Source organism: Mus musculus, chromosome 5, assembly GCF_000001635.26.
Source record: "Mus musculus strain C57BL/6J chromosome 5, GRCm38.p6 C57BL/6J".
Classification (NCBI taxonomy): Eukaryota; Metazoa; Chordata; class Mammalia; order Rodentia; family Muridae; genus Mus; species Mus musculus.
The window spans coordinates 87,427,761-87,435,015 of record NC_000071.6 but is presented as its reverse complement, the minus strand read 5'-3'; positions in this window follow the sequence as shown (position 1 = coordinate 87,435,015).

Sequence of the window (7,255 nt, the reverse complement as noted above, 5' to 3'; positions counted from 1 at the left end):
CGACTCAAAACTCAATGTCTAATTGTTTAAAAATATTTTTGAAGCTTTCTGAAGTCATTTTCATTTCTTTCCTCATTTACTTGACTGCTTTACCTGTTTCATAAAACTTATATTCAAGGTCAGATACTCTTCTAACTGACTTGTTGTTAGTACTAAGAGTTAGAGTGCAGGAAAACACAGCCAAACAGGTAGAAGTCCTTAAAGAAAAACAGGAAAACACATCCAAACAGGTAATGGAAATGAACAAAACCATACTAGAACTAAAAAGGGAAGTAGACACAGTAAAGAAAACCCAAAGCGAGGCAACGCTGGAGATAGAAACCCTAGGAAAGAGATCTGGAACCATAGATGAGAGCATCAGCAACAGAATACAAGAAATGGAAGACAGAATCTCAGGTGCAGAAGATTCCATAGAGAACATCGACACAACAGTCAAAGAAAATACAAAATGCAAAAGGATCCTAACTCAAAACATCCAGAAAATCCAGGACACAATGAGAAGACCAAACCTACAGATAATAGGAATTGATGAGAATGAAGATTTTCAACTTAAAGGGCCAGCTAATATCTTCAACAAAATAATTGAAGAAAACTTCCCAAACATAAAGAAAGAGATGTCCATGATCATACAAGAAGCCTACAGGACTCCAAATAGACTGGATCAGAAAAGAAATTCCTCCCGACACATAATAATCAGAACAACAAATGCACTAAATAAAGATAGAATATTAAAAGCAGTAAGGGAGAAAGGTCAAGTAACATATAAAGGAAGGCCTATCAGAATTACACCAGACTTTTCACCAGAGACTATGAAAGCCAGAAGAGCCTGGACAGATGTTATACAGACACTAAGAGAACACAAATGCCAGCCCAGGCTACTATACCCGGCCAAACTCTCAATTACCATAGATGGAGAAACCAAAGTATTCCACGACTAATCCAAATTCACACAATATCTTTTCATGAATCCAGCCCTTCAAAGGATAATAACAGAAAAGAAGCAATACAAGGATGGAAATCACGCCCTAGAACAAGCAAGAAAGTAATCCCTCAACAAACCAAAAAGAAGACAGCCACAAGAACAGAATGCCAACTCTAACAACAAAAATAAAAGGAAGCAACAATTACTTATCCTTAATATCTCTTAATATCAATGGACTCAATTCCCCAATAAAAAGACATAGACTAACAGACTGGCTACACAAACAGGACCCAACATTCTGCTGCTTACAGGAAACCCATCTCAGGGAAAAAGACAGACACTACCTCAGAGTGAAAGGCTGGAAAACAATTTTCCAAGCAAATGGTCTGAAGAAACAAGCTGGAGTAGCCATTCTAATATCGGATAAAATCGACTTCCAACCCAAAGTTATCAAAAAAGACAAGGAGGGACACTTCATACTCATCAAAGGTAAAATTCTCCAAGAGGAACTCTCAATTCTGAATATCTACGCTCCAAATGCAAGGGCAGCCACATTCGTTACAGACACTTTAGTAAAGCTCAAAGCACACATTGCACCTCACACAATAATAGTGGGAGACTTCAACACACCACTTTCATCAATGGACAGATTGTGGAAACAGAAACTAAACAGGGACACAGTGAAACTAACAGAAGTTATGAAACAAATGGACCTGACAGATATCTACAGAACATTTTATCCTAAAACAAAAGGATATACCTTCTTCTCAGCACCTCACGGGACCTTCTCCAAAATTGACCATATAATTGGTCACAAAACAGGCCTCAACAGATACAAAAATATTGAAATTGTCCCATGTATCCTATCAGACCACCATGGCCTAAGACTGATCTTCAATAACAACATAAATAATGGAAAGCCAACATTCACGTGGAAACTGAACAACACTCTTCTCAATGATACCTTGGTCAAGGAAGGAATAAAGAAAGAAATTAAAGACTTTTTAGAGTTTAATGAAAATGAAGCCACAACGTACCCAAAACTTTGGGATACAATGCAAGCATTTCTAAGAGGGAAACTCATAGCTCTGAGTGCCTCCAAGAAGAAACGGGAGAGAGCACATATTAGCAGCTTGACAACACATCTAAAAGCTCTAGAAAAAAAGGAAGCAAATTCACCCAAGAGGAGTAGACGGCAGGAAATAATCAAACTCAGGGGTGAAATCAACCAAGTGGAAACAAGAAGAACTATTCAAAGAATTAACCAAACGAGGAGTTGGTTCTTTGAGAAAATCAACAAGATAGATAAACCCTTAGCTAGACTCACTAAAGGGCACAGGGACAAAATCCTAATTAACAAAATCAGAAATGAAAAGGGAGACATAACAACAGATCCTGAAGAAATCCAAAACACCATCAGATCCTTCTACAAAAGGCTATACTCAACAAAACTGGAAAACCTGGACGAAATGGACAAATTTCTGGACAGATACCAGGTACCAAAGTTGAGTCAGGATCAAATTGACCATCTAAACAGTCCCATATCCCCTAAAGAAATAGAAGCAGTTATTAATAGTCTCCCAGCCAAAAAAAGCCCAGGACTAGATGGGTTTAGTGTAGAGTTCTATCAGACCTTCAAAGATGATCTAATTCCAGTTCTGCACAAACTATATCACAAAATAGAAGTAGAAGGTACTCTACCCAACTCATTTTATGAAGCCACTATTACTCTGATACCTAAACCACAGAAAGATCCAACAAAGATAGAGAACTTCAGACCAATTTCTCTTATGAATATCGATGCAAAAATCCTCAATAAAATTCTCGCTAACCGAATCCAAGAACACATTAAAGCAATCATCCATCCTGACCAAGTAGGTTTTATTCCAGGAATGAAGGGATGGTTTAATATACGAAAATCCATCAATGTAATCCATTATATAAACAAACTCAAAGACAAAAACCACATGATCATCTCGTGAGATGCAGAAAAAGCATTTGACAAGATCCAACACCCATTCATGATAAAAGTTTTGGAAAGATCAGGAATTCAAGGCCCATACCTAAACATGATAAAAGCAATCTACAGCAAACCAGTAGCCAACATCAAAGTAAATGGAGAGAAGCTGGAAGCAATCCCACTAAAATCAGGGACTAGACAAGGCTTTCTCCCTACCTTTTCAACATAGTACTTGAAGTATTAGCCAGAGCAATTCGACAACAAAAGGAGATCAAGGGGATACAAATTGGAAAAGAGGAAGTCAAAATATCACTTTTTGCAGGTGATATGATAGTATATATAAGTGACCCTAAAAATTCTACCAGAGAACTCCTAAACCTGATAAACAGCTTTGGTGAAGTAGCTGGATATAAAATAAACTCAAACAAGTCAATGGCCTTTCTCTATACAAAGAATAAACAGGCTGTGAAAGAAATTAGGGAAACAACACCCTTCTTAATAGTCACAAATTGTATAAAATATCTTGGTGTGACTCTAACTAAGGAGGTGAAAGATCTGTATGATAAAAACTTCAAATCTCTGAAGAAAGAAATTAAAGAAGATCTCAGAAGATGGAGAGATCTCCCATGCTCATGGATTGGCAGGATAAACATTGTAAAAATGGCTATCTTGCCAAAAGCAATCTACAGATTGAATGCAATCCCCATCAAAATTCCAACTCAATTCTTCAACGAATTAGAAGGAGGAATTTGCAAATTCATCTGGAATAACAAAAAATCTAGGATAGCAAAAAGTCTTCTCAAGGATAAAAGAACCTCTGGTGGAATCACCATGCCAGACCTAAAGCTTTACTACAGAGCAATTGTGATAAAAACTGCATGGTACTGGTATAGAGACAGACAAGTAGACCAATGGAATAGAATTGAAGACCCAGAAATGAACCCACACACCTATGGTCACTTGATCTTTGACAAGGAAGCTAAAACCATCCAGTGGAAGAAAGACAGCATTTTCAATAAATGGTGCTGGCATAACTGGTTGTTATCATGTAGAAGAATGCGAATCAATCCATACTTATATCCTTGTACTAAGGTCAAATCTAAGTGGATCAAGGAACTTCACATAAAATCAGAGACACTGAAACTTATAGAGGAGAAAGTGGGGAAAAGCCTTGAAGATATGGGCACAGGGGAAAAATTCCTGGAAAGAACAGCAATGGCATGTGCTGTAAGATCGATAATTGACAAATGGGACCTAATGAAACTCCAAAGTTTCTGCAAGGCAAAAGACATCGTCAGTAAGACAAAAAGACCACCAACAGATTGGGAAAGGATCTTTACCTATCCTAAATCAGATAGGGGACTAATATCCAATATATATAAAGAACTCAAGAAGGTGGACTTCGAAAAATCGAATAACCCCATTAAAAAATGGGGCTCAGAACTGAACAAAGAATTCTCACCTGAGGAATACCGAATGGCAGAGAAGCACCTGAAAAAATGTTCAACATCCTTAATCATCAGGGAAATGCAAATCAAAACAACCCTGAGATTCCACCTCACACCAGTCAGAATGGCTAAGATCAAAAATTCAGGTGACAGCAGATGCTGGCGTGGATGTGGAGAAAGAGGAACACTACTCCATTGTTGGTGGGATTGCAGGCTTGTACAACCACTCTGGAAATCAGTCTGGCGGTTCCTCAGAAAATTGGACATAGTACTACCGGAGGATCCAGCAATACCTCTCCTGGGCATATATCCAGAAGATGCCCCAACTGGTCAGAAGGACACATGCTCCACTATGTTCATAGCAGCCTTATTTATAATAGCCAGAAGCTGGAAAGAACCCAGATGCCCCTCAACAGAGGAATGGATACAGAAAATGTGGTACATCTACACAATGGAGTACTACTCAGCTATTAAAAAGAATGAATTTATGAAATTCCTAGCCAAATGAATGCACCTGGAGGTCATCATCCTGAGTGAGGTAACACATTCACAGAGGAACTCACACAATATGTACTCACTGATAAGTGGATATTAGCCCCAAACCTAGGATTCCCAAGATATAAGATACAATTTGCTAAACACATGAAACTCAAGAAGAATGAAGACTGAAGTGTGGACACTATGCCCCTCCTTAGAATTGGGAACAAAACACCCATGGAAGGAGTTACAGAGACAAAGTTTGGAGTTGAGATGAAAGGATGGACCATGTAGAGACTGCCATATCCAGGGATCCACCCCATAATCAGCATTCAAATGCTGACACCATTGCATACACTAGGAAGATTTTATCAAAAGGACCCAGATGTAGCTGTCTCTTGTGAGACTATGCCGGGGCCTAGCAAACACAGAAGTGGATGCTCACAGTCAGCTAATGGATGGATCACAGGGCTCCCAATGGAGGAGCTAGAGAAAGAACCCAAGGAGCTAAAGGGATCTGCAACCCTATAGGTGGAACAGCATTATGAACTAACCAGTACCCCGGAGCTCTTGACTCTAGCTGCATATGTATCAAAAGATGGCCTAGTCAGCCATCACTGTAAAGAGAGGCCCATTGGACACGCAAACTTTATATGCCCCAGTACAGGGGAACGCCAGGGCCAAAAAGGGGGAGTGGGTGGTAGGGGAGTGGGGGTGGGTGGGTATGGGGGACTTTTGGTATAGCATTGGAAATGTAAATGAGCTAAATACCTAATAAAAATGGAAAAAAAAAAAGAGTTAGTGTGGATGGACGATACCAGAAGAATAAGGCCCTCTGAATCAAGTGAGCAAGAGAAATAGGAGCTCACAGACACTGCAGAAGCAAGCACAGGTAATATATAGGTCCACAACACGTTCTATTGCATATATACAATAGCTTATTAGCTTAATTTTGTGGGATTCCTGACTGTGAGAACAAGTTGGTCTCTGACTCCTGTGTCAGCTCTCGGGAGTTTTTTGCCTCTTGTGGGCTTGCTGTGTTCACTATCAAAATGATAGTTTTGCTTCAACTTATTATACTTTATTTTGTCAAGTTTGGTTGTTATCTCTTAGAAGACTGCTGTCTTTTTTCTAATGAGAGACAGAGAGAAAGTAGATCAAGATGGAGGAGGAGGAGAGAGAAGTGGAAGGAGTAGAGGGAGGGGAAACTATTATCAGGATACATATATGAAAAAATAATCTATTTTTAATTTTAAAATAAGAACCTCAAAAAGACTTGCTACTCTTAACTTTATACTGTTAACTGAGTAGTTATTACCATGTATATATTTTATTCTTTATACTGAGACCCATCTCTGGAGATAAACCATTCAGTATGTGTACTTCCTTTCTAATTTTGTCAAATTGTTCAACAGTATTTCCTAGTAAAGCAAAATTGCCTAAAATTTCCAATTTTGAAATTCTTATAAGGAAATACATCAGTTTTACACTTATCTGTCTGTTAGTAGACTGTTTCTTGTTCCTTTAGAGAAAAATGTCCTCTTGTTATTTCATAAATTTTGCATCACTATGTCATGATCGATCCATAGGCCAACTGTATTGATATTACATGTAAAAATGTGTTATCGATACTTTTTAATTGTTAGCTTTAATTAATTAAAAAACACTAGAGCATTATAGAGATAATAACAGGGCTCTGCTTATGCAAGAATTTCCAAAGAAGATAATTTGTTTTTTTTCCCAGAAGATGAGGAATAACAGATAAGGCCTTTATCATAATGACTTTTTAAATTTATTCGATGGATGATATATTGGTAACAGGAGAGGGCATATTCATTAAGTTATCTTCCAAATGATTCTACTGAATGAAACACATAGAGTGATTTGCCATATGCTTCTCACTGTTGTGAATGTACACATGGCAAGAAAATAGGATGTTAGGGTAGAGTGATCTAAGATACAGGAGCCATGGGAAAGTTGGTCAGCTACTTTACAAGACATCTCCTGATTTATGCAGGAGGGTCAGGTGATAGAGGGAAAGATATGAGTTGGTTATTTTTTCCCTCTGGTAAAATGTAGTAGTGTGCTAACTGTGAATCCCACCAAACTAGTCATGTAGACTCTGAAAGATAAGGTCTTCTCCTACAGGGTGTGACAAGAAGCTACTGAGTCCCTGCATACTCTGACATGCCAGGTTAAGCTCCTGTTCATTCTTATCTGTTTTCTGAGTCAAGATTGTAGCTGCCTTGTGCTCAATTTCCTTTTAAAAGACAATTATTTTATTGTACAGAATTAGATATACCTATAACATATTTTCATCAAATCACCAACTCTCTCTTGCCCACCATTTTTCCTGCTACACCCCACCACTTTTTATTCCCAATTTGATATGTATTTTTAAAACCAAATTGAGTCCACTTAGTCTTGCCAGAATGTGGCTAGGAATAA